The 27,631-nt window shown below is 42.0% G+C and overlaps 1 protein-coding gene across 3 annotated transcripts in view; it reads right to left on the bottom strand.

The window, feature by feature from the left end:
• Positions 1 to 27,631, bottom strand: part of SERTAD2 (SERTA domain containing 2) — a 198,339-nt gene that overhangs the window by 19,154 nt on the left and 151,554 nt on the right. The window contains exon 1 of one of the 3 annotated variants that reach the window (XM_078649418.1): positions 19,920 to 20,034. The exons of the other annotated variants lie outside the window; for them this stretch is intronic. The gene's annotated coding sequence lies outside the window, so the exon portion shown is untranslated. Of the gene's footprint in view, positions 1 to 19,919; positions 20,035 to 27,631 lie in introns of those variants that run through there. 3 annotated transcript variants of the gene reach the window in all.

Below are 27,631 nucleotides of genomic sequence, written 5' to 3'. Positions count from 1 at the left end.
GTCGCCTCAGCCAGACACTGCTTCCACATTGGACGCAATATTATCACGCCTTAATGAAGTACATGATATTGCGCAGTCAACGAAAACTAACACAGACTTGTTACAAGTGGAAGTGTCTGCTATCAGGAATGACTTTAAGGCTCTTTCTCTTCGTGTATCAGAGACAGAATCACGAATTAGTTCTGCTGAGGATGGCATGCACAAGCAATCCAGATCCCTCAACCACTTGGAACGCTCAATGGCGGCATTGCGCAGAGACCTCACTGAGCAGGAGGACCGTAACCGTAGATCTAATCTGCGTATTTTTGGTCTACCGGAAGATTCAGAGAAATCATCTTCCTCTATGATAGACTTTTTATCTCATTGGATTCCGGATACTCTCCAAATATCATTCCATAGAGATTTTGAGATAGAACGAGCACACCGTGTTCCAACGTTTCGACCTAAGGCAGCAACCCAGCCAAGAGCAATCATTTTTAAGCCTTTGCGACATCAGCACACTGAACTGATTCTCTCTCATATGAGGAAAGTTAAGCAAGTCAGTTGGGATGGTCATCGCATCTCTATTTCACAGGACTTTGCCAGAGACACAGTCATAAGAAGGAAGGGATTCCTGAACCTTCGAAAACGCCTCACGGAAATGGGCATTCCTTTTTCGTTTTCTGGTCCTTCCAAATTTCGCATTACACACAAAGGCCGTTCTAGAATCTTCGATGAACCGGCGGATTTGGCGACATTCCTGGATAACCAGTTGGAGATTGAGATGGAAATCCAAAGAGCAACTTCGCAGCCTCCTGGGGCCTCAGGAACTTGAACTGTTTTCTTCTTTTTCTCTGCATGATCTTTTTATGGCTAGCTGCCTCCTCTCTTGTTACAGCTAATTTACTTCTCGGTCTTTCCTGTTACCATTGTTCGTCCTAACGTTGCCCTTCCTTCGTCCATGTTAATATCGTTTTTCTCATTCTTCCTTATATTCAATCTATCTATATGTTTATGATGTTTATCCTACATCAACACTTTTTCTTATCCTTCCACTGTTTCTCTTCTTACTTCCTTTCTGTCGTCTTCTTTTCAATTCCTCCTGATTATTTCTTCAACATTGTCATTCCTCTTTTATTCAGTGTCTTTTTCGTTTTTTTTGTCCAAGGTCTCTTACCTCTCTGTTTTCTTATTTCTGGATTTAGCTTCATGTTCTTCTCCATATTGTCATATTTTCTTTTCACTTATGATGTTATGGTTTTAAATATGTAATTTACCTGCCTTACATTTATCGACTGTTTAAGATTTTTCGTATTTAAATAACGTATTCTTACTTATTTCACTAGCATTTTGTACTCACATATATTTCCTGTTCGGATGTTCTTATATTATAGGTGCTGTTCAATTCTCTTCTTTATTTGCTCTCCTATTTACTATACTCGTTCTCTTCCTTCTTCTCTATCCCTCTGTTTTATCTACAATTTTCTTTTTCTATTCTCTCACGCTCCTCTTTTTATTACTTCTGTTAGTTAACTTCATAGTCTAATCAATTGTTGATATACGTTATTCTTTAACTTTGTTGCAACCTTTTACAATAGGTATTGTATTCTTTTAATGCTATATGCTGATTAGTTTTTTCGCACATACTTACACTGTTATTAGTTTTGGTACTATTGTTGCTTAGTATAGATATTATTCTCAATAGATATTGTTAATCCATCCTGCATTGATGTACTCTCTTCTTTATCAAGTTTAGGAATTGCATTATAATAATGTTTTCCGGTGTTATTTGCTTCTTGCTTTTCCTTTATCACTCGTTGTATTTTAATATTGGGCTAATCTCTTTTTTTTACCCACTGTTGCTCCTAATACGGGTCCCTTACTCGCCTCTTCCACGTTCTCCCTTGCATGTTATGGGTCTTTTTTAGACCTCCCCTCCTGCCTCTTCTCTCTCTCCTTTCTATTCTATTTTCCTCTCTTCTTTTCTTTTTCTTCTCATGGTTCTCCCACATGGATGCTCCCACAGATTTTCTTTTGATTCAAAGTTGGTCCCTTATTTTTTTTCACAGTCGTTCTTTCTCTGTTATCAGTGGTGTCTTCTTTTGATCCCTCCATTTTTGAATGCCAGGTTTAAATGGGTTATCCCTTAATGTTAAGGGTCTGGATCACCCGGTCAAAAGGTCTAAAATCTTGGATTACTGTAAGTCCCTCTCTACAGATTTAGTTCTTTTTCAAGAATCCAAGATCACTAGCAGAGAAGCGCTGTTTTTAAAGAAAGAATGGGTGTCGGATGTTTCATGTTCTGATGCCTCTGGCAAACGGAATGGAGTTGTTACGTTAATCTCAAGGAATTCTGGTCTATCAATTCTCTCTTCTGAGCATGATTCTGACGGTCGTTGGCTCTTATCTAAACTGTCGGATGGACAGCATGACTTATATGTTATGAATATTTACGCTCCGAATGTTGATGATCCAGCGTTTTGGAAGTCCATTACTAAAATTTTGCAAGATACCCCACATGCTGGAAATCTCATTGTTGGTGGCGATTTTAATTTACCAATGGACCCTCTTTTAGACAGGAATTCTGCATTCCAATTTCGTCCTCCTAAAGCACACAAACATATGCTTAACATGTGTTCCATTTCCCATCTTCACGATATCTGGCGTCTTCACAATCCCACTGGTAGTGATTTCTCTTTCTTTTCCTCGCCGCATTCCTCCTTTTCTCGTATTGATTATCTCCTAGTTCATTCTTCTCTTGTCTCCTCTTCTTCTTCTCCGCTTATACACCCCATTGTCATCTCTGATCATGCCGCGGTCACTTTTACGCTATCTTCCTTTACTCCTAAACCACGTAGTCGTTCATGGCGTTTAAATACTGAAGTGTTACATGACTCCTCTCAAGTTGCGGAATTTTCTACGGATATAGATACTTTTTTCCGTGAGAACGAAGACTCTGTTTCTTCCCCAATAACTCTTTGGGATTCTTTTAAATGTACTTTTAGGGGTCAAGTCATTAAATGTATGTCCAAATGTAATTCGGCTATTAAAAAAGAGCTTACTGACTTATCATCTAAAATCAAAACTCTAGAAGCTTCCTTTCGACACACCAAAGATCCGATTAGTCTACAGCAAATTAAGCTCCTAAAATACAAATATAATACAATTGTTACTAAAAGGGCTCATATTGGTGTCCAAGCACAAAAGTCCAAGAAGTTACTTTTAAAGAACCGGGCTGGGAAACTTTTGGCTGCTACCCTAAAATTTCAAGATTTCTCTTTTAAGTCCTCGCAAATTTCTTCCATTACAGACCACAATGGCTCTAAAAAGTTTCAGACGGAGGAGATTCTTGAAGTTTTTCGTGATTTTTATAACAAACTATATACCCCATCTAACCAATCCTCTTTTGATAAGTGTCAAGATTTTTTAAAATCGATTCCGATTCAGTCAGTCTCTGAGGAAGATCGCTCCATTCTGAACGAACCTATTTCTCCAGAGGAAATTATCGCTGCGATCAAGGCCACCCGGTCTGGGAAAGCCCCTGGCCCGGATGGGTATCCAATATTATTCTATAAAACCTTTCTTCCGTTGCTAGTCCCTAGGTTACAATCTGTCTTTAATTCTTTTGTTCAGGAAGGCTCTGTTTCTGGTACGGCTGCTGAAGCCACCATAGTTGTGATCACGAAAGACGGGAAGGACCACTCAGATCCTAAAAACTTTCGGCCTATTTCGCTTCTAAACATGGAAGCAAAGATTTTTGCTAAAATCCTGGCTAAGCGTTTAGAATCCTTTATTCCCCACCTTGTACATCCCTCCCAAACTGGTTTTGTTAAGGGTCGTCTGGCGAGGGACAATATCCGCACCTTCTGTCATATTATCGGTGCTGCCAAACGGTCCCAGCTTCCGGCCGCTGCCTTGGCCCTTGATGCAGAAAAGGCCTTCGATAAGGTCTCGTGGCCATTCCTTCGAGCTGTCCTATGTGCACATAACCTTGGAGATTCTTTCATTAATATGGTCATGTCTTTATATTCCCAACCCAAAGCTAACATTAGAGTCAATGGTGCTACGTCTTCATTTTTTAATCTTTGCCAGGGCACAAGACAGGGCTGTCCCCTATCCCCACTCTTATTCTTATTGTCTATTGATCCTCTTCTTCGGCTGATTGATCTACATCCTAATATTAAAGGGTTTTCTTTTGGTTCTCACTGTCTTAAAACTGCCGCATACGCTGACGATGTTCTTATTTTTTCAGATGATATCGCCTTGGCCATCCCTGCTATTTCGGACACCATCTCCTTGTTTTCAACGGTATCGGGGTATACTTTAAATAAAGATAAGACGGAGTTGTTCCCTCTAAATGCCTATTGCTTTCCTGCGCATATGGGCTCGGCTGGTTTTAAATGGCAATCTACGCATCTCAAATATCTGGGTATTTATTTCTGTTCTACTCTGCATGACACCGTTACATATAATGAATCTCAGACTATTGCCAAAGTACGTTGTCTTCTGGATACATGGTCTCCAAAACATATTTCATGGTGGGGTCGTTTACAAACCCTTAAAATGATGATCACGCCGATTATTAATTTCGTCTCATCCATGTTACCGCTTAAACTGTCTGCCTCCTTCTTTCGAGAAATTGATGCTCTCACTTCTAAGTTTTTATGGAATGGTAAACGAGCTCGATTAGCATATAAATATTTACGTCGACCTTGTGATATGGGTGGTTGTAACTTTCCGGACTGGGAGAAATACCAAACTGCTTTCTTGGCATCTCAAGGTGCTTTTTGGTTCTCTCCTCCAACTTGTCATACCCCCTCTTGGATTCTCATAGAACAAGCATTGGCATCACCTTTACCACTTGCCTCTTTTTGTACTACATCCACTTTGCATATTCTGTTTTCCCGCTCTATCATTATTGATACAATTACTGCGATTAAGAAATTAGATAGGAAAATGGCAACTCCTTTGCATAACACTAGGTGGTCTATCTGGAGGAACTCCAAAATCAAGATTGATATTTCTCCCGCCCTCATGTCTTACTGGGCTGCTAAGGGAATCTCTCTTGTCCAACACTTATATAGTGATTCTGGAGATCCATTACCTTTCTCTACCTTGGCACATGTACACTCCTTAACGAATTTTGATTTCTATACCTTTCTTAAAATCAAGGTTGCTGTTTCTAAAACTCGTCTTCACTCCTCCTCCTCCACCATCTCGCTTTTCCACATTTGGCTCAAAGCTGGTCATGTTGCTTCCAAAATTTATAAGTTTTTATCTTCCACTTCGCTTCCTGATCAGACGGTGGCACAACAAAAATGGTCGCGCCATTTTGATCATAACATCACAGATCATATTTCATCCGAAGCTTGGCAATCCATTGGTAAATTGGCCCTTCGTAATAAAATAGCTCCTTCCCTAATGCAATCTAAATTTTTCTCGATCAATCTCCTCCATTGGACGCCTGCGCGTCTTCATTCGCTCCATCTTAAAGATGACGACCTCTGCTGGAGTTGCGGCTTGGTGGCTGGGGATTTTCCACATATGTTTTATCATTGCTCCTTACTAAAACCTTTCTGGGACCTTATCCAGCAACATTTATCCCTTATTTTTAATATTGAACTCCAGCTTTCCTTTCGTTTTACTAGGCCCCTTGGCTGCTCCTACTCCTCTTCCTTTAGACCCGTTAGACCTACAATTGTTAGATCTTCTCTTAACTATAGCGGTTAAAACCATTCTTATGGAATGGAAATCCTTTTCGTCTGTCTCTTATCATACGTGGTGGGCGTGGGTATCCTTCTTACGCAGTGCCCACACCTCAGTAGATCTAGCTCACCTGTCGCCTTCCATCTCTATAGGAGTTTGGAGAGCCCTAGATGATTATATGGAACTCTCCTCGAAAGGGCTCATACCTCAATTCCCTGTTGACTCGTCTGTCTAATTGTTGTTTGTTCTTTGCGTTACATTGGGTCGCTCATGTGGGATTCCTTCTTTTTTCTCTTCTTCCACCTTTCCTGTCTTCTTGTCCCGTTCTTTCTTTTTGCTGTGTTTTTCTCTCTTCTTTCCTTTTTTCTTTCTTTTCTTCTACTTCCTCCCTTGTTCCCATCCTCAATTTAGAGAGTGATACGTTTTGCTTTTGATTACTGACAGCCTATATTGGTTCATATTCTCAACTTCGCATTGATTGTCTTTTTCAATTTTATTTACATCTATTCTACTTACTTCTTGAGTAATGTATAAGCTTATCTTTTTTGCTTTTGTCAGATTGTATCACCTCTATTGTACTTGATTTTTACTATTTGGATCATTATCTATCTCAATAAAATCTTCTTGAAATAAAAAAAAAAAAAAAAAAAATCCCCAACACGTAGTGAAAAGGATGCAAATGCGGCCTATATATTATCTGTGAATAATATTACATCAATGTTGTTTTGGCAAAGACTAAATTGTAAGAAGCATTCGTGACTCTCCTTGGGGTAGGCATAAAAGGGATTCTGAATGATTTGCTTCATAAAAGCAGAAAATAACACTTCTGCCAGCCTCGAGGAATGTGCAATTTGTGGATTTACGTTCATAGGTACGGTCTCTGAAAAGTGTCGGCAATTATAAGCTTGGTTGCTGTACGCTGTTAAGTGCACATCTTCACTTGTGTTGACGTTAGTGTTTCTACTAAAACAATATTATCTAATTAACATCCAAACAAACAACTGGGACTGACAACTTCGATGCTGTTCTTCAAACACCTACAGTCTACTCGGGTCTCATAAGCGATCGCCCTTGACGCAAAAGCTGGTAAAAATAATAATACAAGCATTGGCAAAGGCAGTGGGACTCCCCTATGAAGAGCTATTGGTTTTGCCAATCTGTTTTAGCCATGTTGTAAACCAGCGTGGCTGCTGTCCAGCATGGTTAAGTTACTGGTGTGGAGTGTCGTAGAGTGGAAGTGACATTGAATATAGTGGAGTGGAGTGGCATAGCGTGCTTTGGGGTACCATAGAGTGGCATATAGTGGAGTGGCATAGAGTTGATTGGTGTACAGTGCATTGGCGTAGAGTGCTGCAGAGTATAGCGATGTAGAGTGCAGTGGCATAGAATGCAGTAGTGCAATGTAGAGTTACTTAAAGTGCAGTATTGCAGAGTAGAGCTTCGTAGAGTGCAGTGGTGTTGAGTGACAGAGTGCATTGGCGTGGCGTTGAGTAGAGTGACAGTGTGCAGAGGATGAGTACAGTAGTCCAAAGTAGAGTGCAGTGGCGTAAAGTAGAATGGACTGGCGCAGAGTGCATTGGTAATAAAGTACTGCAAAAGGTAGTGGCAGAGTGCAGCAGCGCACAATGCAGCGGTGTAGATTAAAATGCAGTGGTGCAGAGTTGTGTAGAGTAGACTGGCAGAGTGTGGTGTGCAGAATACAGTTGTGTAGAATGCAGTGGGGTAGAGTGGCAGTGCAGTGGCTTGAGGTGGTGCAGAGTGGAGTGGCGTAGAGTGATACAGAGCGCAGTGACATAAAGTGCATTGGCGTATGGTGCAGTAGTGCATAGTAGAGTGGCTTAGAGTTTAGTGGTATTGCTTGGAGTGGATTAGAGTGCAAGGCCATTCAGTAGATTGTTTCAGAATAAAGTTAAGTGATGCAGGGTAGTGTGCAGTGGCATAGAGTGTAAAGGCGTAGAGTAAAGTGGTGTATAGTGTAGTGGCATAGAGTGCAGAGTAGATTAGAGTAGTGTATAGTGTATTGTCCTAAAGTGCAGGTGTGTTGAGTGGAGTAATGCAGATTAGAGTGTATTGGTGTAATGTTTTAGCATAGAGTTCAGTGGCGTAGAGTGGAGTGGTGTAAAGCGGAGTAGTGCAGCGTGGAGTGGCCTAGACTAGGGTGGTGTAGGGTGTAGAGTGGCATAGAGTACATTTGCATAAAGTAAATTGATGCAAAGTAGAGAGGAGTGCAGTGGGGTAGAGTGGAGTGGTGCAGGGTGGAATAGAGTGATGTAAAGTGGAGTATAGTAGAGTGAAGTGGCGTGGAGTGGTGAAGAGTAGACTGGAGTAGCATACAGTGGAATATGCATGGTGTAGTAGCACACTGCCATTACAGACAACACATTTTCAATTGAATTGACCATTACGTTAACACAGACATACAGTTTTACTAATAAAACTATTCAGCGCACAAACAATGTGTGGAAATGGTATCACGTAGCATCACAAAGTGTATTGGTTTGTTTTGATCATATTAAAGTATATGTTTCCAGTACACTTTGGTACGTATTAACAAAAAACGTGCCTCACTTGTGCTGTCCTAATTCGGATATATTCTGAAATACTTGCAGTTCATTTAAATGTTGTTGTATACTACAAAAAAATATTTTCCTACCCCAGGTATCCAGCAAGATTGCAATATAAATCCTCTCACTCTGAAGTTGGAGAAAGAAAAGTAAACACTAAGCTCCCTCTAAAGACAGAGTCTGACATTTGACCTCTGTCTTTGCCCAGCAAATATGACAAGATGAGAACAAGATTTTCAGGAACGTTTACAGAAATGAGCAAACTTGTGAAAGAAAACAAGGGGAGTTGGTGTGAAAAGACTGCTCTTTGGGAGGCACAAACTCACCCTGAAAAGCCTAAAACAAATAAAGCCAGCAAATAGAAAAGCAGAAAATGTGAGTTACAAACCACAAAACCAATGGTAAGCAATGGGTGGAGTGCCTTCCCAGGGAAGCTTTCTGTATGTTCTCAAGATGCCTGTGCTGTCTGGTACGCTTCGACCTAAAAAGCACTGGTTCTACAAGTTAAAGGTCGAATTTCTACTTGCTCATTACAAACCAGTTGCAATATGGAAAAGTCGTCGAAACAACTATCGACAGAAGCGAACGACAACTTACTGTGATTTTCCCACAACATTTCAAAGCGTGCGCGTGATGTGTAAAATGATTTAGAATTTCCTGTGTACACGACAGGCCGTCTAGACTAAGGGGGCAATGTATCTATTGCTCATCATCCAAATATTTCTGAAACACTTAAACACTTTTCGGCATTGTGTCTTGGGTTTCAGCGGACTTGTACAGGTTCTTCCCTCCAACTGGCCTGCTGTGGCCCCAAGTCGTAGACTTTATTCGGAAGATCTCCGCAAACACGGCAGCAGGTGTCAATCTCCCACTACAGGGCGAAATAACTGCGCTGAAGAGGCAGGCTAGCAGCTTTTTGAAGCACAATATCACATCTGTGTTATTCCATCTATCAAAGAAATCAACCTCACCACCATAAAAATTAATATCTCCTCGCCCCAGTTCTTACACCGTAGGCAGCAGGGTCGTCTGTGGCAATTTTTTTTTATTTTTTTTTTTACATTTTTAAATTGTATTATTTATTTATTTTACAACTCTGCCTGTTTCTGTAAGTTGTGAAGAGGGCGACCTCAGCACTTCAAAATCTTTTGTCAAGAAAAAAAACATAAGGTTCACTAAGCCCAAGCCCAGGGTGCCAACCTTCAGCCTGCGCACTGAGCTGTCTGCAATACGATAAACAGCAGGATCCCTTTCATTTGGTTCCAGTGGGTCAGGTTGAAATTATTGTAATTTTTCTTTTTTTTTTACAAGCCACAGGCACTGTTTTTAATAACCCCTTAATTAACCCCCTTTTCTCCCCTCCCTCCTCCATTCCGCCGCTTTCCACCAGCACCAACAATTTGGCATCAGCTCAAGCGAGTTAGTAGATGGGTCATGTAGGTGGGTGATTCAGGTAAGCCATGCAAGGCTCGGAGTAGTGTTTTGTGTTCAGAGGCCTGTCACTGTTCTGCTTTCATCAGCCAGGGTCTGACGTGTGAACAGAACCTGGGCTCCCAGCTGCCTCATTTTATTCACTAGCAGCAGCAAGTGTGCCAAATTTCTGGCTGCCCAGGGCTCTATCTGAGAAAAAGCCGGCTCTGTTAAACAGGCCTGGGGCAAGGAAAACTCTTGAGCAATGCCGAGCACACTTGATGGGACATTATGAGTTGTTCTCATGCAATGCCTACAGATCTAAGCTCGCAAAACAGACCCGGGTGCCAAGGAAGGTAAACCGTTTTTTTTAAACAGGGTTTTAAATAGCGCGAACTTGACCCGAATCGGGTATCAGAGCAATTTACATAGCACCAATTGCATTACATGAGGACACATTCATTTTTGGTAGGCAAGGGGAGATTAAGTGATTTGCCCAGAATCAAAGGATGTTCAGCGTCATTGCCGAGACTCAAACCCAGTTCCCCAGATTCGAGGTCGACCGCCCTAGCCGTTAGGCCAACTCCTCTCCCAAAGGCTAATAGAATGCAAGGGGAAGTTTTTTTTAATTGTTTGTGAACAAGCAACCCTACTATTTGGCAGTTAACTTTGCCACACTGGCTGAAGAACTCTATAGTGTAGAAAGGTTTTTTTGTTTCTAGGGTGAGCCTCCGACAGAAGGAGATCCAAATAAGTTATCGGTCTTTGGCAAATGAACACCCTGTGGAGTTAATGGCAATAGTGGTCTTTCCAGGTGCTACAAGGCCTCTGCTTAGGTGCTGCGCTCACCTCTCTGGGTGCTCCACAGATGAGGATGCATCACTACAGACTCTGTGCTCAGAGAACACTGAACACTGTGGAGAAGCCTGGGCATGCATGACGTAAGGTATGTGGGCATGCATATTATATTTATACATACATATACACATATATAATATACACACAATATACAAATACCAAAACACATACATACACATATATATACATATATATATATATATATATATATATACACATACACACACACGTACATACACACACATATAGATATATATATATATCTCAATATGTAATCCGCCCTCCTGGTTTGTAATCAATATATTCCTGAGGTGCTTCCTACTGTCTTTGCCAGATATCTCTTAGGTAAAGAAAAGCAACTGGAGGTGGTCCAAGAGCGTTTTCTTGGCTGCTGGGCACATTCATTCAATATTGGGATATCAACTTTATTTTGATATTACCTATTTCATATCACACTTTATTTTAAGTAGGTTTCCGCTTCTATTTTATGTAGCAAACATTTAGTTGATAGATCAACACTTTTTTGGAAATAACCTTTCATCAAGGGAAAATATTCAGTTTTGATTAGCTTTTAAGGGCTTGCCACACACACTTACCAGCGAGTTGGACGGTCACACCATAATGATGCCTCAGTTGTTGGTAAATCATTTCCTGTGAACACTTTTCATGTAGTGTGGTGTGTGTGCGGCTAAAGTTTTGTTGGCTGTGTTCCTTGGGGCTTGTAGTGTAACTTGGCCCTGCTGACTGGGCTCAAAGACTATTCGGGCCAGTCCCTTAACAACCCCGACAATGGACTACATCTCAAAACCAGATATCTGTATACTCACAGAAGCCCACAGCCTTTAGGGAAATTAGCAACTCCCCTGGTTCTCCCTATTATCAATCTCTCCAACTCTTTTTTCTAAAGATGAATATAATGAAAGGGTGCAAAATAGCCTGCTTGTGCTTGCAGGTAAATGTATTGATTAGTGAAAGGGAGCAGCAAGGCCGACCTCTCTATACAGTACTCCTATGCAGAGTTCTAAGAACAAACCATCACCAGGTAATGAAATAAACAGACACCCATCCATGGTGGGAGAAATGGGTCAAATATTCACTTACCACAGCTAGTAAAACCAGCCCATGCTCATTTGATGTGTTCATTGTTCAGGTCAGGCAGCAGAGTTATAGCTCATTTGCCATCAACAGAGCTTTCCTTCGCCCTTGCCAGAGTATTCACCTGCTCTGCTGACAAACCTCCTCCTCAGAGACCATCAGGTGATGACACCGGGTTCTGGAGATGTATGGTGATTTGTTCGCTATGTATACTAACTATGTATCAAATTTGATTATTTGATTCCCATCTTTCACTCGTGCCTAGAGATTCAACTCCATCTCAAGACCTTGTTCGCAACATATTTAACTGTTTATAATAAAATACAAGAAAATAAAAGGAACTTAAATAGTAATCACCTTTAGTCTCCTGGAAATACCACCTCAAATGGCTTGCACATATTTGCAGTTCCTTGAATTTAAAATATTAACTACCAAAAATGCATATTTGTTTGAAAATATCTGACCTCTGGCTCTCCAATTCACCCAATCAAGGGTTTCTTCAGGAAGATAATCAAAGAACAAGAGACCCATCCATCCGTGAAATTGTAAAGTATTCCTTGTCTAGGGAACAGGTGCTGGGTAAGTCTAAATGTACTACTGTGTACCTGTGGCTAAAATAAATCATCACTGGATCCTACTGAATTCTCCAATTATAGACCTAATCTTTGCTGCCTTACTGGTCAAAGTTTTTAGAAAAGATGGTCAATTTTCAGGTATAATGTTTAATGGAAACAAATAGCCTCATGCACCCTATGTAAGCAGCCTTCACACGTGGAAGGAGAACAGGATGTGTCTCGAAATCTGTCATAGCGACCTTCAAATGATGGTAGATGAAGTTGGAGAGAGAGTCTTAATACTTTTGCTTCCCTCCTTTGCCTTCGATTTTGGATACAAATTATGATGCCATACTGCTTTAATGCCTAGAAACGGGTGGAAATGTATATCCTCCTTGCCAGGTAGATTTCAATCTGTCCAACTGGGTATTTTGTCTCTAAACCTATTTTGGGGAGTCTCACGAGGTTCAATAATATCCAACTGCTATTCAAACTTTTATCTTGGCACTATGGCCCATCTGTTACAAAACTTTAAAGTTAAAACATATTATGCAGATGGGACTAAACTTATATTTAGGGGCTGTCTGCTGGTCCTAAGGATTCGGTCTCTACCCCCCAACTTGTCCTAGAAACAACTCAAAAAATGATAACTTTTCTTTCTTTTTTTTTAGTTCAACCTTTCAAAATCTGAAATTCCCTAGTCATCCACAAAGTGTCCAAATGTAACAACTTCGTACGGCTAAAATCAATGGGGAGCTGCCCAGAATCCACTGCCTGGGTACGTAATCTAGGCATAATTCTAGATTTACCGCTGATCACTGAGCCTCAAATTATCTCAGTAACCATATTGTGTTTACCATCTTAAAATTTTTGAAAGATCATTTCCATTCTTACCCTTTCCTATAAAATTGTAGTTAAAGCGTACATTTTATCTACGCTCGACTTTGGCAATTACATCCATCTTGGGTTTCCTTAAAAAAATTACAGTAAAACCTAACTTCCTTAAATGTAGTTAACTCCTTCAAACTTAGCTGTTTTTCCATGAGGTATTTTCCACTGGTCCCTCAATGTAGGGCTCACAGTTATAAGTAACAGTGTGCTATATAAGAAAACCTAAAATAAATACATAATAATCCCAGCACTCGCCTCCTTCTGATTTTACCAGCTGCTGCTGTTAAGAAAGAATCTTCCTTCCCTGACTCAGTAAGTTTACATGACTGCTTTTAAGACCTTGATTACTACTCTGCTGGGTCATGGGAATGCACTCTACAGAGGTCAGTGTAAAGATGCACTGTTACAGATCCAGGGGATTGGGAATGTGGCAGAATGGATTTTCTACATTTATTCTGCATCCCCATTGCAGATGTCTGATAGAGAATCGATGACACAAATATCGTGTGGACACAATATTGTGTCAAAAATATCGAGCACCAAAATATCGAGAAGATAAGTGCAAATAGGTAAGTATAAATTTACTATTCTTAACTCCACATCTACATACCTTGATATTTTGTCCAAATAACCCCGACTGCAGGGTAAAGGATCGCTCGAGCAAGATGCTCTGGCTCAGCTCGAGGTCCTCTTTGACCCTCAAGCCCAAAACAAGCCAAACTATCAAGTGCCTTCTACCTGCCACCCTTGCTGTAACAGCATACACCAAGGATAAGAACAAACAGCATATGCCTTTGATCATAAAATGGAGAGAGAGTGTTACCCATATTGTGGCTGAAAAAGCATAATGTCAAGCTAGAGAGCCTGGGATCAATCCTGGCTTCCCTGCTTGACCTAATTGTGTGAGCCAAGGTGAATATTTTAGTTTGCCAATCCTCCGTTTATCATTATCACATAAGAGAGCACCTTCAGATGCATGTATTTAGGAAGTGAGATGTAAAGAAAACCTTTTTCAATTTGATTTAGTAAACTATACTGTTACTCCATCTACACTAAGAATCCAAACCACACATAGGGTGCACATGACAAAGGATTTGCCTTTTAGTTCACTAACGGGCGGGGGCGCAAGAAAGCTTCTGTAGATGTTTAAAAACTATCACTTTTAATAAATGCCTCTCAATGTAATCTGATGGGCCAAGGTGAAACGCTCCGACGTGTTAAAGAATTACACATTTTTTAATTTTGAAGACCCCTGCACAAAACAGAATTTCATAGTACTGATACGTGCAAGATGTGCAAGCGTTCCCGCAAAATTTCACATGTATGCAGCTTAATCTCAGACGGTCTGGTGTCTTGAAATTCTTCCTTGGAAGAGTGCCTCTAGTCAGGACTTTAAGTGGGCCGGGTCTCACCAGTGCTGAGCACCGGCAGTTTTGTATAGGAGGCCTCGAAACGGGTCTTTATCGGGCTCTGTGTTGTGCCCTGGCACAGGCGGTCTGTTTTTTTCCGATCTGCAATGACAGCAGGCACATTGATGTGCGCTGCTCACTTCTTGAGAAGTTACGGCATGACATCATGCCAGGTGAGCGTTGTAGGGCAGTGTTTCCCAAACTGTGGTCTGTGGACCCCCAGGGGTCCATGACACATTCCCAGGGGGTCCGCAGGCAGTAGTTTTAAAAAGCACTTGAAAGTATCTTGTGTAATTAGCAGTTTTCAAACAACAATAAACGTGTCAAGATAACACCAGTGATTAATGTACCTGCTGGAGAGAGATGAGAGCTTTGTCCAGTGGCAGCTTTCAATTATCTTATGTAGCACATAGGGTTAATATGCCTACTGCAAAGAACATGTATAATGCATTTTAAAAAACAGATTATTTTGGTACTGTGCAGTTCATAAGTGACAATCCTAATCTAGCACAGTGACCTATAAACGGTCATCAAAGAGCTGCTTGCAAACTGCAAGGTACAAGTTAGTGACATGTTTTTCCCAGTCTTTCATTATCCTTATACTGCTAAAAAGGTTTATTTGGGTGGAAATACATTTTTATTGTTAAAGTCAATGCTAACCACTGTGTTATGTTCTGAATCCTTAGTTTGTGCTTTTCCAGATCAAGCACTATTTAAAAATGCCTACCAGTATGAATGACGTGAATTCTACACCTTGTAGTCCCCTTTGCATTATGTGACATTTTTTATACACTGATTTATATGTATGATTCACTGTCTCTATATGTGTGTGATGTAAAGTGCTCTCTCATACAATGGTGTGAGAGATGCTATAAAAAATGTAATACATGTGACAGAGGGGCTGTGGAGAGATGAGAGGTACTGTTGGAGTGTGATAGTGGGGGAATCATTGAAGAACCCCAAAAAAGATTGTCGTATTCTGGTGCATAGTGAGGACTTAACTTAGTATTCTTTAAAAGCTAATACATTTCAATATGTAATGATAACTGTGTTGTAGACTGCACCATTGTTTCCTAAATGTTTTGGGGGGGCATCCCAAAGCTCCCTTAGTAGTGGTCAGGCTCACTCACTGCACTTGGTGTGCACCGTATGGGGACTGGTCTGAAATCTTTTGCCTGGGCTGCTTTGGATTTCCAGTCTGGCCCTGGCAGGAGCAGGAGCCTCGTACTGCGAAATAAAACCAACATTTAAAAGTTAGTCACGGAGATGCAGCACCAACGTCCCATCAATTTTCTTCATTTTTTCCAAATTCTTTCAATCTAAAATACAACAGAAGTGGCAGAGAGTGTCATTAGCCTCCTTGGCTTAACGACACTATCCACCACTACAGAAACGCAGTGCTGCACCTATATTTACAAGAATATGATGCAGCCCTGTGTTTACCCTGCGCTCACGCTAAACTTAACTTTGCATTATAGTGCAAGGGTGTCTGCGTGCAGGGGAATATTGTTTATGTACAGTAAGGTCCCCCTTCTTGCACTTAAACAATTTTGAAATGCCGTTTTGTCACTTCTATATGTGCTGCTTAAATGCAGCACACATGGAAGGTACAAGATTTTTTTTTAAGATTGTTTATGTGCAGGGCGGGTCACCTTCCTGAACATAAACAATCAAAGGCATTTTGTAAAAACAAGGAGAATTAAAGCATTTCTACTTGTTTCGCCAAGTTAAGACCAGGTTTTCCCTGGTCTTAATTTTGGTGCTGCCTCCCATTTACGCCACCCTTGTTAATAGGGGGCAATGACAAAATCAATGGGTGTTGAGGTGGAACGCCCACCGCAACACACACTGCCCACCCCTTTCACGCTAAGCATTGGGTGAAAGGGGGTGTTATTTACAAGCCAGCATTAAGCCATGTTAAGAGGCTTAACGTTGCCTTGTAAATAAAGGGAAGTCCCTATCGCCACGGGAACGTCACAAAAAGTGACGTACTCATGGTGTTAGGGGCTTGTAAATATGCCCCTAAAATACTTACTAATTCGAGTATTTGTTTTGTGTGCACACATGTGATATTTTTTTCAAATTACTGTTTTAATGTTTGAATTTTAAATCCTACAAATTGCTTGGGGGTCCCCGGCTTCCAGTGGTGACTCAATGGGGGTCCGCAGGAGTCAAAAGTTTGGGAACCACTGTTGTAGGGGAAGGGAAATCCCTTAAAGAGTCCTTTTCTCTCAGGAATTCTCTTCTCTTTTTGAAACTCAGGAGAAGCAACATTGTTGTGGTGTCACCAAGGCTTTAAGTTGAAGCTTTTTCAATATTGTATACTAGCCATAGTTGCTGCTTATTCATCTAAAAGCAACTAACAACCATTGACAAAGCCAACAGTCCTGACTTGTTGTAGGTATGATACTTGCTGTATCATATATCTGGATGCAATGACAGAAGCAGCAAAATACAAGTCGGGCGGCACACTACGCTAAGCACAGATTTTTAGCTTAGGTGTTTTTAAGCCACGCCCTTAATTACATTGGCCACGTCCCTTAGAGAGTCCCCCCAGTTTTTTCATCCCATGTAAAGCTCTGCCTATAGTGTAGATCGCGTGGAAGGCCGCGCTGTGTCGCCTTTACTCTGTAGCACAGCGCCAATCGCCCCGCGAAAAGGGCTGTTTCAGTGCGAGTTCCGGCAGCTGGTGTGCATCTTCCATCATTACAGCAGGTGCAGTGACACCGGCGCCCGGATGGGGGTGGGGGGGATGGGTGGGTACTGAACCCTGTTACTGTTGTATTTTACAATTCAAACAGCAAACCGGGCTCCATTCCTTCCTTGTACAGGGCCCACGACACACTGGCTACAACAATTAATAATTATCGCGCTGTGCATTTTGCTTCACTGTTGGTGAAAAACAGCTCTCCGGATTTTCACACAGCGCTGCTCGAGGCCTAGCAAAGTTAATCTCCAGTGTCCACTAGATCGCATCTACCACAAATGTTAGTAGAGAGCATAATACACCAGCTTCCCCATGCCCATTTCAATGTCTACTGCAGCGCCTAGAGGCGGGAGCGATCAATTTACATTAATCTTTAAACTGTGCAGAAGATTTACACATTCACGATTATAGCATGTTACAGATAAGATCATATGGGCACTCTTAGTTTGAAAGGACTAGTGCCAACTAATTGACCTAATTAGGTCAAACCATTAACACCCCTCTCCCCAAAAAGATCTAGAAGAGAAAAAAAGATCTGCAAAAGCTAAACGTACCAAAGCTGGCTCCCAGCTTAAGTTTTCCTTTCTCTAAATACAGATAGACACGTGTGAGCAGGGCCTCTGTTCAGAGCAGAATCGAGCAGCACTGCAACATTTTTAAGTCTGAGACTCCCTCTTTAGTTAGTTTGTAAATACAGACCTGGGAAGCTTCATGTTTCCCGCCCACTTTATTTTATAAAAGGATTCATCAGCCACTGAACGAAAGCGGATTGCGTCGACTCGGGACCAGGTCTCCCAGCGGCGGGCACCAATGCTGCACCAGTTCGAACAAACTTTTGCACTCAATATAACTGGCCCAAATGCCAATTTATGAATGTATCAGTTGGTGCGAATATGTTTACAGGTCATCACAGAGGATAGCAATGATGTCACATGACTCATATGCATTCAAGGAAAATGAGACACCTAAATCTGGTGGGGTAGCAAAATGTAGCAAGGGTCTCCAGGCCCTGGAACCGTGAGCCACTGACCCTGCTTCACTATTAGTAGCTAGGCCTAGTGTTTCATTTGAGCCGGTGGTTCCCGGTGCTTGGCACCGGCACTTAATTGTCAACACTCGCACTTATGACAGTCTGCCACATGGTGGCGGTTTGTCCAATTTAGAGATGAGCAGATCAACAGTTGCTTAATTCAATATAGATTAGAAATGACTAATACCTACTGAACCATTCTTATAGCTTTGGGGGTCTGGAATACTATGAATTGTCACACTTGGAGTGTGATGGCTAGTAGTTGTGCTGGTACCTCCATTGGCCGTGCTGGCAGGAGCACTGGGTGGTGCAAAGGGCAGTGGCCTAGTGACAAGGTCCCTGGCACTTATGTTTCGTTACAAATAAAACATGAGAAGATGATGGACGGAGCGCTGAAACTTTTCAAAAACTCACCCCAGTCACAGATCTGGGTTTAAGCCCTCGTTGTTCTTTAGCTCACTTTGCCACCCCAGTTCAGACCCAGCTATATGCAAATCAGTCTTGACCCGACGAAGGGTCAAGGGATGAGAGACGTAGCCGAATGGATGACGACCAGCCGCCTGAAACTGAACTCAGACAAGACGGAGGTCCTCATCCTGGGCTCCACGCCCTCCGCCTGGGACGACTCCTGGTGGCCCCCCGCCCTGGGCACCGCACCCAAACCGACGGACCACGCACGCAACCTGGGCTTCATCCTGGACTCCTCCCTCTCCATGACCAGACAAGTCAACGCCGTCTCCTCGTCATGCTTCAACATCCTGCGCATGCTACGTAAGATCTTCCGGTGGATCCCCACCGAGACGAGGAAGACGGTGACCCAAGCCCTCGTCACCAGCCGACTGGACTACGGCAACGCCCTCTACGCCGGAACCACTGCCAAACTCCAGAAGAGACTCCAGCGGATCCAGAACGCCTCGGCGAGACTCATCCTCGACATCCCCCGACGCAGCCACATCTCCGGACACCTGAGAGATCTGCACTGGCTCCCGGTCAACAAGAGAATCACCTTCCGGCTCCTCACCCACGCGCACAAAGCCCTACACGACCATGGCCCAAGCTACCTCAACAACCGGATCAACTTCTACACTCCCAAGCGCCTCCTCAGATCAACCAACCACGCCCTCGCCGCCGTCCCCCGCATCCGAAGAGCGACAACAGGAGGAAGATCCTTCTCCTACCTGGCCGCCAAGACCTGGAACTCACTTCCGACCAATCTGCGCCTGACCCAAGACCACCTCTCCTTCAGGAAGAAGCTCAAGACCTGGCTGTTCGAGCAGTAGCGGCACCCCCCCCCCCTCCCAGCGCCTTGAGACCCTACGGGTGAGTAGTGCGCTCTACAAATGACCTGATTGATTGATTGATTGATTGACCCAGTTCCTTATGGGAATAGTCCAGCCCGAACTGCCAAGCTAGGTCTTCCCTGGACTTGAAACAGGCATCCTGGGACCGAACCTGCTCTTAGGATGCTTGTTTCCAGTCCAGGGAGGACCTTGCCTGGTAGTTCAGGCTGGACTGTTACCCTAGGGATCAGGGTCAAGACTGATACATATGGCGGGGCTCAAACTGGAATGGCATGGGGAGTAAAAAAACAATGGATTTATGCCCAGATTTCTGCATAGGGGTGATTGTATGACATTGATATGCATTCGCTCCATCAATTGTTCTTTTTGAATTTTTACAAATTAAGCACTGGCTAGGCCCCCTGGTGCAATGTACCTGATTGCATTAGGATGCAGTCGAAGTTTGATGCTTTCCTGTGCTTCTTCGGCTGCTTGAAGACGTTTGCAATCCGTATTCCCTTTTTCATTTCAGTAGTAAAACTTTCTTTTAAATGAAAAAAGAGAAGCACCAGCTAATATTTTATTAAACAATCGAATTTGATTTATGGTGTCAACAAACATTGAATGTGAAAGAGGCAGGTTTATGTGTTTGCGGAATTCTCTGTATAGTTTCAAAGGGCAAGGCGTTAAATAAAAGTGGTGGTCGGGGAAAAATACAAGGACCTACCTACACACGTCAAACTATGATAACGAGCTCTGTAATTTACAATCTCTGCAGCAACAAAATAACTAGTGAAAAATGACACTCCAGCTTACTCATGAAATTAAAAAAACAAGTCCCTATTCAAGAGCGCTCAGGTTTCGTAGTTCCAGGCGTGGATTAGTTCATCCAGTCCAGGTTTTTCCTTTGCAGCGAGGGATTTGTAATCCTGTCGAGTACCTTATAAAATAATTTCTACATATCCACGAATGAAAGCAACATCCTGGAAAAGGAATGAGCAACACACATACAGACCTCAGAACCTTGAGGATTGTATCCTAGGAACACACTTTTCTTTTTAAATGATGGGGTTCCAGAAGGAAGTGAAATGTTCCTGGGCCTGGTTTGGAAGGCTGCCATGCCGGGAAGCTTGAACATACGTCCGTGACAGGGCTTTAAATGGAGCGTGTCCTACCAGTGCTCAGGGCAAGCAGTAATTACAATCGGACTTGGAAACGGGTCTACACTGGTCCTATTTCACGTTCTCGTTCTTAACTTTATCAACAATTACTGTACAAACCCTCACGGTATTTCAAGTCATTGATGCAACCCCCCCATAACATCTCACGCTTTATTTCATTTTGCATTTCCTAAGAGTATTTGCATTTTTCCGATGCGATTCTGTAATTTCGTTTTCCATGCAAAATAAGACTCGTCGTGTATATTTCAAACTGTGAAAGGGTCACCTCGAGGGTTCCTGGATGATCGTTGGCCACGCCCTTTTTAGAGAACTCGCCCCCCTCCCCCCACCTTTAATCTACTTACAGCACTGCTCCATATATATTATCACCATGCCACCTGAGATATGAATCAGTCCGGCATTTTGATATCGAATGCACTTGACGGCAGGCAGCAATCACAGTTTTTGGTTAATGGGTGCCATGCTGTGAATTAAACTTCGGTTTTGCCCTCACACGATATAGAATGCCAGCTGGGTGAGGGTACCCCGGCCTAGAGAGCACAGTCAGCATCACAATGGAAGGCCCAGCTTCAAAACAATAAGTTACGTCGGTGCATAAAGATGTATATTCTTTCTTTTTTTAAAGTTTTTTAAAACAAATTTCTCAGGTTTTCAGGAAAAATGTTCAGGGAGAGGATAGTGGAATAGGGACTTTTAGAATTAAAACAGAGCTGCGGACTACAACATAGCGGACAAAATATCATTACAACATCAAAATGCAGAGCTTGCACCCAGACAGCTGTCTCAAAAGCCAAGCAGTAAGGACAAGGAAAATTGTTGTCTCACACATTCACAGGCTATATTAACACCTATAAACCACAGGGAAAATGTAATCAAACACAAATCAGGACAAAAATCCAAGTCGTATAATTGGGAGCCTAATTTACAAGTCGCAAGTGCACTAGATAAGGAATCGCAGTAATTTTGTACGAGATTCTTGTGAAAGTGTTTGGAGGAGGCCTAGTTGCGTTCTTTGTTAACGCACACAGTGGATATTTACATCTAGGATCTGCATGATTTCAGCATCTCTTTGGATTCACGAAGAGACTCACAAGTGGGCCAGTGCTCAATTTGGAAACAAATAAATGCCAGGACCCTCCTTACGCGGCCATGCAGCCTGCATCACCCATTGCCCTTGTCAGAGCTGCCAATGACAGTACCAACACAACCACTAACCATCACACTCCTACAAGCATGACAATTCAGACTATTACAGGTCACCAAAGCTTTAAGAATCGCATGGGAGGCAGGTATTAGTAATTTTGATTATCAGATGAATTAAGGAGCAGCTGTCGTTGTGCTCAACACTAAATTTAACAAACAGTTCCACCATGTGGCAGACTATTATAAATGCTGTCACCGATAATTAAGGGCCGGTGCTGAACACTGGAGACCACCGGCTCGAATGAAGCACTGAAGTGGGCCCAGAAATCTACACAAAACGTTGATTTTAATGGGACTGTATGTTAAACTTTCACAACTTTTGTTCCCTTTTTACAGCATGTTCTGCCACTCAAGTGTGCAGAACAGGTGTTAAATCCCACAGCGTAGGTATGTGAACAGTCGCAAAGCTACTACATTGTGGGTGTGCACCTAACCACAATTGGCACCACCTCAAAAAATGTTTACTTAGAGCATCTGAAAATACAAATCATTAGTGGGTTTTCTGTGTGAGAATGTAGGATTTATGTTAGGACACATCCTGAATGGGTGAATATGGTTTGTGAATTAGATGCAAAATCCACATTTTTGCAGAAGTAGAGTTTACAACCTCAGAAACGTTTGTGAAGGAGATCTTTCATGTTTATTATTTGTTGCTATTTTATTCAGACTGAGCATCAGCAGTACAGAGGCCATGACGTTTTGCAGATCCTCACTGAAATCTGATCAGCAAGAAGCGCAACAGAGATTGCTGCATGTTAAGTCATTTCACGTGTTATATTTTGACAAAACGGTGTGAAAATATAAGAACGCCTCTGTGGCGAGGAGAAAACGTTTCTCGCGACTCCTGCATCATTAGACCAGAGCTTAATTGCATTTCCTGAGGAACCAACAGCACTTTAAAACAGTTTTTTTTATATTGCAGGCTGGTTAAGGTATTCAATTTTGTCAGCATATTAATTTAATACAAACACATTTTTATATGATCTACTGCCACAGGTGTATCTGTTGTAATAACAGATATTGCAACCACCCAACTTAATGGTACTCATATTATAAAACTGAGAAGCCCGAAAGACTGTTGGCCCTACATGAGATTAGAGTATCACATACAAAGAATCTATTTGGTAAAAGTGGTCGCAAATCGAGCATCAACTTTAACTGAATTATTTTTGATTTTGCGTCCTGACCTATGTACTAATAGGTCGGTTCACAAAATACAGAATCATAGTGGGTCGCCATTCTAACTACCTCAACCCTGCCAAGTCTCCCAGGTTCATGGCTCACGTGCTGCTCCAGTCCAGGTTTTTTCTTAGAATTTTGGGAATTGCATTTGTGTTTATTTTGTTGTAAAAACAGGTCTACAAGTCCCAGAATTCAAACACTAAACCTGGACTGGAACAGTGCATCACACATGGACCCGGGAAATATTCATAAGGTTAGTCCCAAATTGCGACCCACTACGATTGATCACAATCAGAGGGATGTTGGCCAGTTGGGTTCAACAGACCACCAGATTTGTGATTGCTTTTAAGTAAAGCAATCTTTTAATAAAAAAAGTGCAGCCTATTTTCCTGTTAAAAAAGAAAAACCACACAAACCTTTTTTAGGAGTAGGCTGTGATTCCAAGTAACATAGCCAACTTCTATCACAGCCAACTCGTAAAAAATATTTTTTGTCAATACTCACAAAAGAGGAAGAGGTCCACTGGTGACTCCTTCCTGTTTGCAAATGAGTTACCACCTCCTTTGAGTTGGTGGTAAAATATTGTTTTGCCACCAGATTTCTGTGGCAAAACATTAATCCATAAGGAATCAGCATTTGGAAGATACATGCTACACAGGCCCCTTCCAAATTCAGATTCAGATTCCTCACTGTTTCTTAAATCCATATAACTGTTCTGAAAACCTTTTATGAATTGTTAATTGGGTTTAGTATATTGGAAACATTGTTTCAGTGGTCGCAAGCCCATCAACTGACCGAATCATCAGCAGAATTGTAACCCTTAAAATACTTTGTACGAGAGGCCCCGTGCTCAGTAAAGCATTAATTACTTACAGATTCCTAAATCAAGTACATTAACCAAATCAGCTACTGTTACCGTTAATCAACATTATATTTTATGAAACTCATAACGGCAAAAAAACGAGACAGCCTGCTCGGAATTAGAGTATGTGACTTTACAGCAGGTGCATTTAGACACCAAGTTATTCTAAGCCCCTAAAACAGTTTTAAGTTAAGATACAACCCAGAAAAAATATCTGTGCATAAGTTGCTGTGGTTCTTTTAAGGAGTAAATGCAGAGAGTCTGGTGGGGTCTTTTTCTTCTTCACAGCACTGCTATTCACTTTTATAAGGTTGCTATTATTGTACTGTACTCCAGGTGCATTTGTAGAGTTTCACACCTCTAATAGAGCACAAGTGGAAGACATGTATGACACTACAAAATGGAGCAGAGCTGGGTTGGAAGACGTTACAGTGCAGCAGGGCATGTGGTGTTGTGCCTGAGTAACCAGAGTGGTGCACTCGGGAAAAGCAATGCGAGAGCGAGGGCACGCACTTTTGCATTAATCAATTGGTTTGAATTATTCTGTTAGTTTCTATAGAATCCTCTCCGAGAGCACAATACCAGGAAAGACTGTCCATTTGGGCACTCTGGCATTGCCCTGGTGGGTTGCAAGGTAGAGAGCTGCTTCCAGGGCGGGATTCTGCCATGATCCAGTCATGAACGTACTTCGCTAATATATTTGAAAAACTGTACTTACATTTTTAACAATTTGGACCCACTTTTTCAAAAGATGTTTTTTTGGGGGGGGAGAACTTTTGAACCACCCTCCTCCCCGCTACACATACACACGTACCCACCCCTCCACAGAGACAGGCTTGTCCACCACGCTCAATCATACAAGACATTGGCTGGTTTGAACGTGTTAGCTAGCTTGATTTTGGTTCCCAGTCCTGCCCTGATTAGGCCTCACTGCTAAGTTTAGCTGCAGATCTTGTCCCCTGGTTCTTTTCAGCCCTTCCAGTGCCTCAGTGAGTGAAGGTGCACAAATGCACTGAAGCATTGGTCAAGAAAGAGAATGTTCGTTCCATAGTTTCTTACTAAGTGATTGAGACGGTTTGCCCAGTTACCGCTGCTTGTGGTGTGGAACAGAGTGCTTATTGATGTGACTTGGCTTTACTGGTGCATTCGGGAAATGTTGCTTCATTTTCAAAGTGAGAAGTTGGCTACATACATGAACACCATTGCAAAGTAGGTCAAGGAGATCCGCATCTATCTCAGATTTTCAGGATGGCCAATGGCTGGGTAGATGAGGTCCCTTCAGATGGATAGGGCCCGATTCTGGTTTGAAGTTGTCTTTGCATCTAAGCTTTGAGAACCACCAAAGGTATTGGATTTGTGGACTAGGTACTCGGGGAAGTGGAAATGTACAGCCATATATGGCAGGCAGGCTGTTTTAAAGGATCATTGTGCTTCCCAGAGGTTAGTTGTGGCACCATGCAACAGAGTTGCTGCTCGTTTGTCATTCAGCTTCCTGCTGCATTCTGTACCACTTTTAGTGGGGATGCCAGACTTTTCTTTTTGAGAACCTTTATAATCCCATTAAAATACATGGGAATCAACAATCCCTGTATAAACAGCAGTCACTAAATGCTTTATAATGGACGTTCCATGCTGCACCAAGTTGCAGATTATAAAGCCAATACATCAGAACTCGACTATTATAAGTTATTACAGTCAAGTTCTGACGTCAAAATGCCTGCTGCCAGAGCCAAGGTGAAAGGCAGATCAGGTAAAAGAGCACAACTGGAACAGCTGTTTAAAGCAACAAATGCGTAATGTTGCTTTTCTTTCTTCTGCTATATTTTAATAGCTTACAATGCCAAGCCGAGAGAATAGGTTTATTTTTTGCACTCCTTAGATAGAGAAAGCTAGAATCTTTCTGCATATTTCTACACATTCCGAGCTACCAGAGCATTTTTTTTAACAACTTTTATTGAATTGTTTCTAATATCTCTTTGCAACAAATATTCAACATGTTTTTGATGTAATTAATTGTGCACTAAATGTTTTATTTTTAGTGTTTGCAAATATGCTCACACGTTCTTATTAAAGGTATGCCCTAAGGTTTTAAGTGGTGTCTGAGTGATGGTGTGACTGTGTATTATATGAGATAAATTGTCCCTTGGCATACATAAGGATACTGCAAGTCACCTTGGAATTCCATAACCTTTTAAAGGAACTCGGTCTTGGTTCTTGTTCCTCTATATGGTTATGGAACTCCTCGTGACTTGCAATATCCTTATAATGTACGGCAGGGGGGCACTTTATCCCTTACATCTTAATCAATATGCAACAGCACTACAGCTTGGAATGCAATTTTGAGGTCCTCTTTTGCAATTAATAATTTACAGTGTCTGAGTAGTTTCAGTTTGTAAAAAGCATTTTAGCTAAATGTGACATGAAAAATGTGTTTATATGGTCCACCTCTGTGAATGAGTATCATATGGATGTCATGGAAAATGGTGAAATACTGAAAGAGGTGGAATAGGAGGAGCATGAGTAGTTGGTAAACCGTTTAAATAATATCCATCTGGTCTTGGGAGAGTTATACAATGATAACACGGGCTTCTGAAGTCGTCAGAGGGGGAAGACAAAGTGGCCCGATCCAGGAAGTTTCTCAGATTCTAACCAAACCAAATTGATAACACATCCTTTCAACTGTTGAGATTCAGGGGTCTTTTTGCAACAGCTGAAGGAAACTAAAGACTGAACATGACTCATGTACATCTTGGTGGTACAGTAAATACAGCTAGGTGCTCCATAAATATTTGCAACTGAACTGTTAGAAACCATGTTGTCTGGTTAGATGATTGCTTGAGTGGACCACAGAGAAGGTAGAGATTTAATGATGAAAGCTTCAAAAGAGGTTGAGTGCAATGACCGACTGCAAGGTCAGGAGCCATGCAGAACCTTGGTTTTCTACACAAGGGCTGCTTGGACCTATGATTAAAAAATGTGGAGGAGGGACCTTGAAAGAGGAGCAGATCTCCAAATCTTAAGGTCCAAAGTGCACATACAAGTGGTAATGTAGCCTTTATACGTCATTATGACCCAATGTATGTATTATTTTGATGAATGTTGAAAAGTTAATATATTGTGGAACAAGCAGAGAAAAGCCCTCCTGTGGTTGAGACTGTGCATGGATTTACACTGTGTGCTTTAATGATCCTCAGGATCAAAGTGCTAATTCTGCGCAAGGTAAACACCAAAACAAAGCTTGTGCATATCCAACCCAGCATGGTTATCATGCCAGAGGTTCAATCCCACAGCTTCTTGAGATTTCACCCAGAATTGTGTTTACCAGCCAGGCAGAGATTTGTTGGGTCTCTTGGATCCACCGAGGATAACTATCATGGCTTGAGCTATTGTTACAGGGAAAGTTACAAGGGTCCCCAGTCTTCTGGGCACCAATGCAGTAGCACTGGTACATTACTGTACTGGATTTGCTGCACTGCCAATTATAGACTTTGCAACACTGGGTCTGGTGTGTCATTTCAGGTACAAAGACATCCGAGAATGGAGGAAAAGCACAACCTATCAATTAATTGTTAAACTTGGCTTCTCCAATGGCATGAGTGGGTTTGCCATTTTTGTTGGTGATACTGAATCCCAAATAAAATTAGGGCACCCACTTGGGGCTTATGGGCAACACTTGCTGATAGAGACAGCACCATTCCAAGGACCGTATAATTCCAAACA

This window comes from Lissotriton helveticus, chromosome 6, assembly GCF_964261635.1.
Source record: "Lissotriton helveticus chromosome 6, aLisHel1.1, whole genome shotgun sequence".
Taxonomy (NCBI): Eukaryota; Metazoa; Chordata; class Amphibia; order Caudata; family Salamandridae; genus Lissotriton; species Lissotriton helveticus.
The sequence above is the reverse complement of the archived record's forward strand: the minus strand, read 5'-3'. Positions and strand labels throughout refer to the sequence as shown.